The 13,969-nt window shown below is 39.9% G+C and overlaps 1 protein-coding gene across 2 annotated transcripts in view; it reads left to right on the forward strand.

Moving 5' to 3' along the window:
- The window catches only part of METTL8 (methyltransferase 8, tRNA N3-cytidine), an 84,178-nt gene that overhangs the window by 11,140 nt on the left and 59,069 nt on the right, over positions 1–13,969 (forward strand). For both annotated transcript variants that reach the window (XM_060411112.1, XM_012133908.3), the window contains exon 2: positions 4,320–4,505. The gene's annotated coding sequence lies outside the window, so the exon portion shown is untranslated. The remainder of the gene's footprint in view (positions 1–4,319; positions 4,506–13,969) is intronic.

Raw genomic sequence — 13,969 nt, forward strand, 5'->3', positions numbered from 1 at the left:
GAGCCTGGTGGGCTGCAGTCCATGGGGTTGCTAAGAGTTGGACACAACTGAGCGACTTCACTTTCACTTTTCACTTTCATGCATTGGAGAAGGAAATGGCAACCCACTCCAGTGTTCTTGCCTGGAGAATCCCAGGGACGGGGAAGCCTGGTGAGCTGCCATCTATGGGGTCGCACAGAATCAGACACGACTGACGTGACTTAGCAGCAGCATGTCAGCTATATGGGAATTCTTTGTACTGTCTACAACTTTTCTATAAATTGAGAACCATTCTAAAATTGAAAGTTTACTTTAAAAATGCAACAGGACTGTGGTAGATACCACTGAATAGAGGCAGCATTGCTTTAGTGGTTAAGAAGATGAACTCAGGAACCAGTCTGCCTGGGTTCAGATCTCAGTCTCACTACTCATTAACTATGTGAACCTGGTTACCCTAATTAACTAGAATTACTTAATCTCTATGTGCCTCAATTCTTATCTGTTAGATTCTTCAGAGGACTAAATGAGTTAATGTATGTAAAGCACTTAGAGTAATGCCATACACATTCAGCACTATATAATTGTTTGAGTGTATTGATTAATATCATTACTTCTTTACTTTTCAGTTTGGGGGATTTCTGATTATAGCTGAATTTCACTGACTATCCATCAGCATACTGAGTTTTAGCTTAGCATTCTGACAAAACAGTGTTCATAGTTTTGTTTGTAAGGGGGAAATCATCAAGATGGTAAGATTCCTTATTAAAATATTCATTTCCCTTGTTAAACTGGTGTTCTTTACAAAGCACTGCCCACAGCACAAACCCCTTAGATTTAGGCTTTGGCACCTAAAATTTTGGTAATATTTGAAAAAAAAATGGAATGAATGTGTTATAGAAACATGTTTTTAGGCCTTTTACTTCTCTGCCTAGAATACATACCAACTCTTTAGAAAACCCCTTGTAGATCAGCGGTTCAGGTAGAATAGAGTTTTGAGTAGAACATAGAATTTGGAATCAGGAGACCAACTTGGAGTGTGGGTTCTTGTAGCTGTGTGATCAAGGCAGCTCATTAATCCCTTTGAGCCTCTGGTCCCATCTGTAAAACAGTGATGGCAGGAATGCATCCTGCCTTCCTCCCTAGCTCATAGAACTGTTGTAAGGATTAGGTGTGAAAATGAATGTGAGAGCTTCTGTAAGTTGTAAAACCTGTACAAGTATTATTTGTTATAATAATCTCAGGTTTTCAACCAGAGTTCAACTCTAATGGAGCTTGATAATCATATTAAGTGTTGGCGGTCATCTATATACCTTTACTTACTTATTATGTAATAAACTGAAATCATTTGATTTTAAAATGCTTTAGATGGTATATTTTCTCACAGGACTTTAGTTTTTATGACGTTTTTCCTTGATCTAACAAAGGAAGGCATTCTTTTAATCTGGAGTTGTCTCTTTAAGGTGGCAGTTTGAGGAAATGATTTCCAAACTCTTCACTGAAATTGGCTATATAGAGAACACAAAAGTGTGTCCCTGTGATTTAGGAAGTTGTCTCCTACAGATAGAGACCTCATCCTGATGTGGAGCTGACCAGCAGAGGGTGCACGAGCTTTCCCAGAAGGTAGGCTGGGCAGACCTGACTGGAGCCATCTGTGTGATGATTAACAAGCACTATAAATGAAAAGGTTCTAGCACATCAGAAACACAGGTACCGAATGGAAAGAGACAGCAGCCATAATGTCACACAGCAATGTAGGAAGTACCTGCCCTAGTTGGTGAATAGGAAGTTTCTGGATAATTGGAATTTGAGATTCTAAGGTGGGTTATTTGTCTGATTGGCACCTCTTCCTGCTGCTGCTGCTGCTAAGCCACTCCAGTTGTGTTCAACTCTGTGCGACCTCATAGACGGCAGCCCACCAGGCTCCCCCGTCCCTGGGATTCTCCAGGCAAGAACACTGGAGTGCATTGTCATTTCCTTCTCCAATGCATGAAAGTGAAAGCCAAGTCACTCAGTCGTGTCCAACTCTTCGCAACCCCATGGACTGCAGCCTACCATGCTCCTCCGCCCATGGGATTTTCCAGGCAAGAGTACTGGAGTGGGGTGCCATTGCCTTCTGCGCCTCCTCCTGCTACTGTTTGTCATTTCAAAACTTCTTTCTCGTTCCAGGTTCTTTGCCTCACCTTCTCAGCATCTGTAATTATCTGTTTTACCTGGTCTAACAAGTTAGGGTTTTTAAAAAGTAACCTTTCCCTGGACTTCTTTGACCCTAAGGTATTTGGATCCTGAATCCAGTCAGCTATAGCAGCCTGTCAGGGTCCCTCCAACCGAACTCTTACAGACTCCGTGGCATCTTTTTTCCCTCCATGGAAATGGGTGACCATCAGAAAATTTGTTAACTTTTTAGTGTTACTTCACTGCCCGTATCATCTTTTCTCTTCCTTCCCAAGTGTGGATAGTACATAGAATGTATATACTTGAAAGTGGAAGTGAAAGTTGCTCAGTTGTGTATGACTTTTTGCAACCCCATGGACTGTGTAGTCCGTGGAATTCTCCAAGCCAGAATAATGGAGTGGGTAGCCTTTCCCTTCTGGGGATCTTCCCAACCCAGGGATCGAACCCAGGTCTCCTGCATTGCAGGCGGATTCTTTATCAGCTGAGCCCAAGAATAATGTAGTGGGTAGCCTATTCCTTCTCCAGGGGATTGTCCCAAACCAGGAAATTAACCGAGGTCTCCTGCATTGCAGGCAGATTCTTTACCAACTGAGCTTTGAGGGAAGCCCATGTATATACTTAATGGTTTTAAAAATATTTTTTATTCTGATTATAAAAGTACTTTGAGTTTTCTTGAAAATAATATTTAGAGACATTAGGAAAATGTAAGGATATCCTCGAGCCTTTCAACCAGAGGGAACTCCTGTAAACTCTTCCAGAGTTTTTCTGTGCATACATATGTGTATATATTGGGGTGTGTGTATATACATATGTGTGTGTGTGTGTGTGTGTACAGATTGATTAACATGTATATAAAATTTTTAATGAGATTATACCATAGGTACTCTTTTGTGCCTTTTTAGCCCTACCTAATAAGTCATGTATCTTTCTATATCAACAAATTTAGGTTTTTACCAACATTTTAAGTAACTACATAGTCACCCCTCTAAAGATGAGTGTTTGGATTGTTTGCAGCTTTGCAGGATAATGCTGTGATAAATCCTTACTATATTCTTCTGATTATATTCTTAAGATATATTTCTAGAAATAGAGTGTCTATCAGATTTCTTATTTAAAAATGTTCACGTGTTGCCACAGTTCCCTCAGGAAAGGTCTCTTGGTGCAGTCTCCCTGACAATGTTTGAGGATACTTTTTATTGCACACTACTGTTCACAACATTTCACCTTTTCCAGAATGATAGTGAATAACCCATTGTACCATTTTTTAAAAATTGGTGGAATTTCCACTCTCCACATCACCCCCAGAAAGTTAATCTAAGGCAGTAGTTCTCAAGTTCTTTGGTCACAGAACCCCTTGACACTCTGAAAAATTATAGAGGACCTCCAAGAGCTTTTGTTTATGTGGCTCATGGTTATCATTATTTACTGTATTAGAAATTAAGCCTAAGAAAAATATAAATATTTAAGTCATTTTTAAATAGCAATAATAAGCCTGTTACATATTAGCATGAATACCCTTTTTATTAAAAATGCCTATATTTTTCAAAAGAAAAAAATTAGAAGAGTATCATGGTTTTATATTTTTTGCAAATATTAACATATGGCTTAAAAGAAGATGATTAGATTCTTATATTTGCTTTTGCATTAAGTCTGTTATGATATGTTGCTCTGGTTGATGTATATGAAGAAAATATGATCTCACACAGATCTATAATTTTCTAGTTAAGAAAGGAGTGCTTGAATAGTCTATTCAGATAAGTGTGAAGAGTCTCCCTTGATCCTATACTGATCCCAGTAAGTGGTAGTTTCTTAAATGTTAATTGCAGTATAATATTTGAAATCATACCCATGCATTTTTTTAATACTCTGTTACATTAAAATCCATGGTCTACCTTGCACTTTGGATCCTTTACCCATGCATGCTTTTGTGACATCATGTGTTGGCCATCTGGAAAATACTGGTTCACTGAGTTGTGCAGGTCTTCCAAATGTTGACAGGTTTCATTATGCAATATCAAAAATACTTTATTCTCATAAGAACAGTGTTTAAGTGTCAGTAAGCTCTTAAGCTCACAGTGGTGGACATAGGGTTTACAAAATTCTAATTTTTGCTTGAAAGTTTGAATTTTATCAGTGGCAACAAATGCTGTTCATTGTTTTCTTGACAGGCTTACTTTGTTTCTGAGAAAATGCCAAAGTAAAAATGGTGTTCCACGAAAACAGTCTTTATTGCTTCATCAAGGATACGCTTAAGTAAAATTGGCCTTTTGGTTTTTTTTTCTTCAAATGTATGGTTGGTGAAGAAGGCACGACCTCCCCTGAAGTTTGGTGCTATTCCCTTGATTCTGACCAAGGTACGAGCAGTTTTATCTACCATTGCCTATACACCGTTAGTGCACATGTCACCACAGTAAAAAATGCAAATAACATGTTGATGGTGTTATGAAAATATTTCTCATGTTTTGCAGACCCCCTTAAAGTGTCTTGGGAGCCACTAGGGATCTGAGGACCACATTCTGAGAACCTCTGGTCTAAGATACTAGTCATAAGAACTCTTTCTCTTACCAGAGACTGGTTTAGAAATAGTCTGTGATCCAATTCTGGCCAGTGAAATCTGAGAGCAAGTCTGTCGAAGAGCTTGGGGAAAAGTTTCTTCATTGCTAAAAAGAGATATAAGAAAGAGATGGTCCTTTTCTTCCTCTGGATATTGCCATGCCAGTGTGATGCCTGGAACCACTGCAACGATTTTGTAATTGACAAAGCCAACCAGCCTTAGAATGAAGGTGATGCTGTTTAGAGCAAGATGGAGAAATGACATGAACCTGGGCCCTTGATGATATTATAGAACTGAAGCCATACCTAGAACTTGCCCAGCCTCTGGACTTACAGTTAAGAGAGAGAATATTCTCTTATTATTTGAGTCAGTTTGAATAGTGTCTTCTGTTAAATGCAGTCAAAAGCATCTCCAGAAGGTATTAATATTTATTAGTGATGAACATTTTTAAGTGCCAAAAATTAACATTTTTAGTGGCCATTTGCATTTCTTTTGTGAATGCTTATTGATGGTATTAGCACATTTTCTACAGAGGTCATTTTTAATTATTTTCTAAACATTCCTTACATATTAATCATATTAACACATTGTAACATTTTGTATTTATATCCACAAATGTCTTGCATAGTATGTCATTCTTACAAGCAATCAATTAGTCTTTTTTCTTTTACACTTTATGTTGGCTTTGGTATCATGTTTAAAAGAGTCTTTTCTACCCCACTTTTTAGTAAGTATTCACATATATTTTTTCTAGGTCTATTTTACATTGAAAACTTTAATTCATCTGGAATTGATTTTGGTATTAGATGGAGTAAGGATATAACTTTATTTTTTCTAAATGTGTGGGTGTGTGTGTGTTAGTCACTCAGTTGTGTCTGACTTTTTGTGATCCAATGGACTGTAGCCCACCAGTCTCCTCTGTCCATGGCGTTTCCCAGGCAGGGATACTGAAGTAGGTAGCCATTTGCTTCTCCAAAGGATCTTCCTGGTTCAATTCTTTAGTCTCCTGAATTGCAAGCAGATTCTTTACCATCTGACTCACCAGGGAAGCCCAAGTAGCCCCTTTTCTTAATGTACTTTTTCAAATAATCCAACCTTAACCTACTGATTAGAAATACTAGCTTTATTAGAAATGGAATTCTTGCATATAAGGAGAGGGAAGCCTGGCGTTCTGCAGTCCGTGGGGTCTCAGAGTCAGCCGTGACTTGGCAACTGAACAACAAATTCTGACTAGTTTTTGGACTTTCTGTTCTCTTCCAGTGCTTTGACTGTGTATCCTGGCACTATCGACATGCCCAGGACATTTTGCTTTGTAGAGTTTTGTAATGTCTGAAAGGACAAGGACTCCTCCCATCCTCTCTAACCCTACCCCACTGCAGTCAACAACACTCATTTTCCCTCCAGTATTTTCCTGATTCTTCCTATATGTCTTTTCTTCCAGATGAACTTTAAATTATTTGTTCAGGTTCCCCAAACGTTTTTGGAACTTTGATTGGAATTACTTTAATTTTGACCAGAATTTACATTTTTCACAATATTGAGTATTCAGTTCCAAAAACCCAGTCTTCCTTTTAATTATCTTCCATGCCCCTCTCTAGAGTTGTATAGCTTTCTTCTTATCAGTCCTGTACATTTCTGGATAAATGTATTCCTAGATATTTCATATTTTTTTGTTATAATCGGAAGAAGGATCTTTCCCCCTGTATATTTTGTTTTGATTATCAGTTTTAAAAAACCCTTAAATCTAGCTCAGTATTTCCAGATAGTTTTGGCTTCTCAAAACAGAATAAACAGAAAGGATACTATCATTTGTGGTAGTATAGTGTGGACTATGTGATTTATGAGGTATGACTGTTGAAGACTGTTTAAGGGAACAGAACATCCCAGAAACTATATGCTAATGAATATGATCCTTCCAAGCTGGTTATGTTGGAAATCTATACATTTATGACAACAAGAACAATTTACTCTAAAGACAACAGAGAATATATATTCTTTAAAAAAAAATTACCACCACTGAAAATATGAAAAAGAATTAATTAACTTGCTATGAGGACGTTATCTGAAAATAATGTTTTTGAAGATATTTTACTGTTATTGGAATAAATAGTAATCTCTTAACATGATTTATTTGAAAGGACAACCTTTATTTTGATGTAGAGTTGTAAGTTTTAGTTAAGCAACATAACTTTGTAGATATGCCTTATGTTATCAGGTGTCAAAGAGATGGTTGACAGGTTTTATGTGTTTGCTGCTGTTGTTGTTGTTGTAAAAGAATCATTTAATCAGTTTTTCTGTATTAAATAAGATTCAGTTGCCCCAGGCATTATGGATTGGCAATGTTTCAGCTGTTTGGGAAAATGGAATTTGGAATTTGCCAGTTTTCTAAGATCATTTAAAATAAATTTCTTTTCATCTACATTATGGATTTCAAAAGCATGTGTAGTCTAACCTGGTATCTTAATCGTCAGTTAAAATGCTCCTGTAGAAAATGTGATTCTGAGCTCATAACAACTGACTTGTAGATGGTCTTAGAAATAAGACCTTTTGTATATTGAGGATTACTGAGGTTTCTCTACATGTTGTGGTCCTTGAAAGTTAAGACTATAATTAACATTCTCAATTATTCTTAAGCAACTTGCTGTGGCATTATTATTCATGGGCTATTTGTTTTAATCATTCTTAAATGTATTGATTTTTTTTTTTTGGCTGCACCCTGCTGGCAAGTGGGATCCCAGGGATCAAACCCACACCCCCTGCATTGACAGCATGGAATCTTAATCATTGACCTGCCAATACAGGAACTCCCTGTATTGATGTTTTAGTTTATATATAATTTCTTGGAATAAGTTTATTATATGTTAAGTAAAGAATGCTTGTATTCTTTTTTCCTTTGGGTGGGTGAGGAGTCTGGCTGTAGGTTGGAATTGGATGTGTGATCTTTCAGACCTGACTGTAAGCAATTATAAATCTTTTCCTGCAAGCCCTCATTGAAAGAATTGGTACATACCAGTGTGCACACCAGAATCAGTACACAACCAGTGCATTGCCATTTTCTGGAGGGATTTCAGTCAAGACCTCCTTCCTTCTGTCCCCTGACTCATCTCCTATGTGTGGCCATTGTCTTACGTACATCTGCATTCTGATAAAGTTGATTCATATATGGGGACTCACAAAATGGATGTTACTTCAGTGGCCTAGTTAAGGTCACGTTTCTAAACCTTAGTCAGGATACCGGGCGGGAGAACTGCGCGTGAAGAGCGCTGCGCACCTGCGGTGGGCTGCCCCGCTAGGCTCGAGAGCAGAGCACCGTGCACACTAGTGGGCCAGGGGAAGCCCCGCCGTGTCTTCAGTAAAGTTGAGGAGATGCGGCACTGGCTGGGACTTGGCCCCGCCCTGGTGGGTGGTCTGCCTAACGCACCTCAGTCAGGCATGGCTTCTCTCTTCCTTTCGCACAGCTGGCCTGGAAAGGCACCCGCATCCCCTCGTACCCGAAAGAGCAAAATGTGCGGCCATCCTGTTGCGACTGTGGCCGACCCAAAGAATTCAGTCGTCCTTGGCACCGTCCTGAGTATTTGATAGTGCAAACAAAGATGAGGAAACTGAGGATTCAGAAGGTGCAGTGACCACTGTGGATATGAGAAAAATTAAAGAGATTATTTGTAGACCCCTGAGATTCATGGGAAGAGTCCAAAACATGATGAAAGCACCTTATGGCTGGAATCAAGATTGCCGGGAGAAATATCAATCACCTCAGATATGCAGATGACACCACCCTTATGGCAGAAAGTGAAGAGGAACTAAAAAACCTCTTGATGAAAGTGAAAGAGGAGAGTGAAAAAGTTGGCCTAAAGCTCAACATTCAGAAAACGAAGATCATGGCATCCGGTCTCATCACTTCATGGGAAATAGATGGGAAACAGTGGAAACAGTGTCAGACTTTATTTTTCTGGGCTCCAAAATCACTGCAGATGGTGACTGCAGCCATGAAATTAAAAGACGCTTACTCCTTGGAAGAAAGGTTATGACCAATGTAGATAGCATATTCAAAAGCACAGACATTATTACTTTGCTGACTAAGGTCTGTCTAGTTAAGGCTATGGTTTTTCCTGTGGTCATGTATGGATGTGAGAGTTGGACTGTGAAGAAGGCTGAGCGCCGAAGAATTGATGCTTTTGAACTGTGGTGTTGGAGAAGACTCTTGAGAGTCCCTTGGACTGCAAGGAGATCCAACCAGTCCATTCTGAAGGAGATCAGCCCTGGGTGTTCTTTGGAAGGAATGATGCTAAAGCTGAAACTCCAGTACTTTGGCCACCTCATGAGAAGAGTTGACTCATTGGAAAAGACTCTGGTGCTGGGAGGGATTGGGGGCAGGAAGAGAAGGGGACGAATGAGGATGAGATGGCTGGATGGCATCAGTGACTCAATGGACATGAGTCTGAGTGAACTTCAGGAGTTGGTGATGGACAGGGAGGCCTGGCGTGCTGCGGTTCATGGGGTTGCAGAGTCAGACACGACTGAGCGACTGAACTGAACTGAATTCTTTCTGTTAAGTTTCTTTCTTTACCCAACAGAATTCATCAGTAAAATAAAATAAAATAAAATAAACCTTAGTCAGCCTACGCTTATGGGAAACACCTGTTAAGGAAACCTAACATACTCCAATCACAATCCTCCAACCTAATTTTAGGTTGCCGACAAAGGTCCCTCGAGTTAAAGCTATGGTTTTTCCAGTGGTCATGTATGGATATGAGAGTTGGACTATAAAGAAAGCTGAGTGCCAAAGAATTGATGCTTTTGAATTGTGGTGTTGGAGAAGACTCTTGAGAGTCCCTTGGACAGCACGGAAATCAAACCAGTCAATTCTAAAGGAAATCAGTCCTGAATATTCTTTGGAAGGACTGATGTTGAAGCTGAATACTTTAGCCACCTGATTCAAAGAACGGATTCATTGGAAAAGACCCTGATGCTGGGCAAGATTGAAGGCAGGAGGAGAAGGGGACGACAGAGGATGAGATGGTTGGATGGCATCACCAACTCAAAGGACATAAGTTTAAGCAAACTCCAGGAGTTGGTGATGGAAAGGGAAGCCTGATGTGCTGCAGTCCATGGGGTCGCAAAGAGTCGGACACGGCTGAGCGAACTGAACTGAACTGAATTGAATTTTAGCTAGCTTGCTGTACACTAGAAAACAGGACCTGCTAGCCTTATAACAAAATCCCTGACCTCCTAGGCAATCATGCCGTTTCCATAATGCCTCTTCTAATGTACAACCAGCTCTTGCCCAGAACAACTTGGGAAGAGTGCTCCACCGCTTGTGAGACGCTGTATCCCCCAAACCATGTATGATTTTCCCTTGAAAAAAGACATCAGTCTCATTACTGAATTGTTTTAGTTTTTTTCATTTGACAATTCCTAGACCAGATGCCTGCATTCAGAGGACTCCTTAGTGGGAGCCTCAGAGGAGACACCTTGGCCCTTTCCCTCTTCCTCACCCACCCCTTCACTGTCCATGGGCCCACAAAAAGACATTAGTCTGTTTTTCAGGGGTCCTGGGCGGTGAGACAGTTTTCCCCATCATGTTGCATCCACTTGATCCTTCCCTAGTGCCATTCCACTAGGAGAATGGAACACTGGGAAGGAAGCTAGGGCCTCTTTTTCCTCTTGCTTGCATTGTTACAGTAAATAAAAGGCTTGACTGTTACTTTTAGTTTGTCTTTTTGTCCTAATGGATCACCTCAATACCTTGACTGCTTCACAGTGGGAAGTGGGAATGGTGTTCCTAATTCGTTATTTTGTTATTTTTTTCTTTCCTTTCCAAGCTTTAAGGGTTGCCCTTTAGAAATGTTTCTGGAATTCACTGAATAGTAGTAATTTGACTTTACATTTGTGAAACACAGTGTAGTTTTTACTGTTCTTTGTATAAACTTTGTGACTTAGGAGTTATCTCCATCTTACAAATGAGCCTTAGGCAAAGTATGTGACTTTCCCCAAAATCATAATTAATGGATTGGCTGGACCATGATTTAAACTTGAGGCTTATTCTGTTCTCAGTTCAGCGCTGTCTACCCTACTGCCCCACTTCACTGGTAAATTAGTCTTTCACTTTCTTGGGAGGTTGGGGATACTTTAGGGCTGTATAATAAGCATAGTGGAAGACTTGATCCTGTAATATTCATAAAGCTGTATGGAGATTGTAAGAAGAGCCAGACTAATGGTAGCAACAGTAATATCAACTATTGAGCACTCACCATGCACCCAGCAGTGTGCTACATATATGCTGGATACATCACCGCCTATGTTGTTATTTAGTTGCTAAGTCGTGTGCAACTCTTTCCCCAACGCTGTGCAACTCTTTGCCCACCTGTGGGCTATAGCCTGCCAGGCTCCTCTGTCTATGGGATTTCCCAGGCAAGAATACTGGAATGGGTTGCCATTTACTTTTCCAGTTGATTAACCTTCTCATATTTTGCAGTAAACTTATTAGTCACATGTTATTGAGGAAATTGAGGTTAACAAAATTTAAGTATCATGTCAGAGGTTATGTGGTAGTAAGGGGCAGAGCCTGGATTCAGCTTAATCCAAACCCTTTTTCTCGTCATCTGAAATTGTTTTCAAAGGAGAATTGAGGTGAGTCTGCCCGACTTGGAGCATTTCTGCTGTTAAGGAGAAGTGGTAGAAGAATTTTCTGGAACAGAATCTTTTAATACTGTATTACTCAATGTTGAAAAATATATAAACCTCCATTTAAAGGAAAAATATTCTCCCTGAGTTGAGGTCTTGCATAAATCTAGATATAAGTTCCTTGTGCAGAGCTCAACTATAAAGTCAAAATAAGCACAGATACAACCACAAAGCCAATAAAATTCAAATTAGCAACATTTTAATGTGACTGCTGATGGTTTACAGAACTAAATTGCAGCTCTCATTATAAACAAGGTACTGACCACCACCACATGGGCTGTTTTGGCTTCAGCCTGTCTGTACTGTGTGTGCTATGTGTCTTCTTAATTCCCTCACCACTTGTCTCAATTCCGAATACTGCAGAATCTTTTTACAGTGTGCCATGTACTCAGATGCATCATTTCCATCTGTGTTGCTTGTTGCAACAAGATCATAAATGTACATACAGGCCCTGAAATCAAGTAGCTTTTACACATTTTCTCATATTGATTTTATTTTGGGGTTATCATAATATACAATTTAAAAAATTGTCATAGCATCTTAGATGTGTCTAGTGGGGATTGATCCTGAGGAGCAAAGGATGGAGATTTGTTTTAATGACCTGGTAAATATTAAAATGAGGTAGTGGATGGGAAGTCTGTATTTCAGCTTTTTGTCCATGCTAAAGTTTTTTTTTCCCCTAGGTGTTCATGACTTTGTGGTTCTACCACACCATGAGAGTCTCTCATTCAAAGCAAGGCTTCCATCTCCTCTTTACAGTGTTACTGTTTTTTGTTACTAGGTGGGATGGTGTAACAAACTCAGAAGGCCTAATTACTAACCAGGACCTTCTGTCTGTCTTTGCTTCCCTTGTTTCCTGTTCAACCCAGACTTCAGCCACATCAAGTCCATCAGCCTTCCCCTACCCCTAGTCCTTCTTCCTCTCTCCTCTTTATTTTTAAATTTCCAGTCATTTTGGACTTACTTTATGGTCCTCAGTTATAGTCTCCCTCAATTCCACATCCTAAATCACCACTGCTTTCTGTACTACCAGCTTAGACAGGCCATAATATAGGTAAATCTGAATATTTTCCCTCAGACCACCTGGTGGTAGAGGAAATCATACAACTGCTCTATTATTTCGGTTACTTTTGGTTGGAGATAACAGAAAATTCAGACTGGCCTAAACAATTAAGGAAATATATTGGCTCAGTAACTGAAAAAGCCGGATGTGGGACTGGCTTCAAGTGAAACTTACTCTAACAGTGGAACCTAACTTCTTTCAGTTTTCCCAGTTTTCCTTTTTCAGAGTTGGCTTCATCCTAAATTTGTACCATTCCATCATTGTTAGGCTACATAGCTTCAAGATAGCTTTTGTTATCTACTGAATTGTGCCCCCTCCCCCCAAATTCAGATGTTGAAGATCCACACCTGCCATGTGACTCTATTGGGAGATAGGGCCTTTATAGAGGAAGTAAAAGTTGAGGTCATAAGGGTAGAGCCCTAATCCAATAGAACCCTGTCCTTGTAAGAAGAATCGAGATATCTGAGATCTCTCCACAAGCATGCAAGATGGAAGGCCGTGTAAGGACACAGCAAGATGCAGGACCTCATCAGAAATCAACCCTGATGCCACCTTGATCTTGGACTTCTGGCTTTGAGAACTGTTGTGAATTTCTATTGTTTAAACCAATCAGTCTGGTATTTTGACTATGCCAAGGCCTTTGACTATGTGGATCACAATAAACTGTGGAAAATTCTGAAAGAATTTGGTCATGGAATACCAGACCACCTGACCTGCCTCTTGAGAAATCTGTATGCAGGTCAGGAAGCAACAGTTAGAACTGGACATGGAACAACAGACTGGTTTCAAATAGGAAAAGGAGTACGTCAAGGCTGTATATTGTCACCCTGCTTATTTAACTTATACGCAGAATACATCATGAGAAACGCTGGACTCGAAGAAGCACAAGCTGGAATCAAGATTGCCGGGAGAAATATCAATAACCTCAGATATGCAGATGACACCACCCTTATGGCAGAAAGTGAAGAGGAACTAAAAAGCCCCTCGATGAAAGTGAAAGTGGAGAATGAAAAGTTGGCTTAAAGCTCAACATTCAGAAAATGAAGATCATGGCATCTGGTCCCATCACTTCATGGCAAATAGATGGGGAAACAGTGGAAACAGTGTCAGACTTTATTTTTCGGGCCCCAGAATCACTGCAGACGGTGACTGCAGCCATGAAATTAAAGGACGCTTACTCCTTGGAAGAAAAGTTATGACCAATGTAGATAGTATATTCAAAAGCACAGACATTACTTTGCTGACTAAGGTCCGTTAGTCAAGGCTATGGTTTTTCCTGTGGTCATGTATGGATGTGAGAGTTGGACTGTGAAGAAGGCTGAGCGCCGAAGAATTGACACTTTTGAACTGTGGTGTTGGAGAAGGCTCTTGAGAGTCCCTTGGACTGCAAGGAGATCCAACAAGTCCATTCTGAAGGAGATCAGCCCTGGGATTTCTTTGGAAGGAATGATGCTAAAGCTGAAACTCCAGTACTTTGGCCACCTCATGCGAAGAGTTGACTCATTGGAAAAGACTCT

This window comes from Ovis aries, chromosome 2 (assembly GCF_016772045.2).
Source record: "Ovis aries strain OAR_USU_Benz2616 breed Rambouillet chromosome 2, ARS-UI_Ramb_v3.0, whole genome shotgun sequence".
Classification (NCBI taxonomy): Eukaryota; Metazoa; Chordata; class Mammalia; order Artiodactyla; family Bovidae; genus Ovis; species Ovis aries.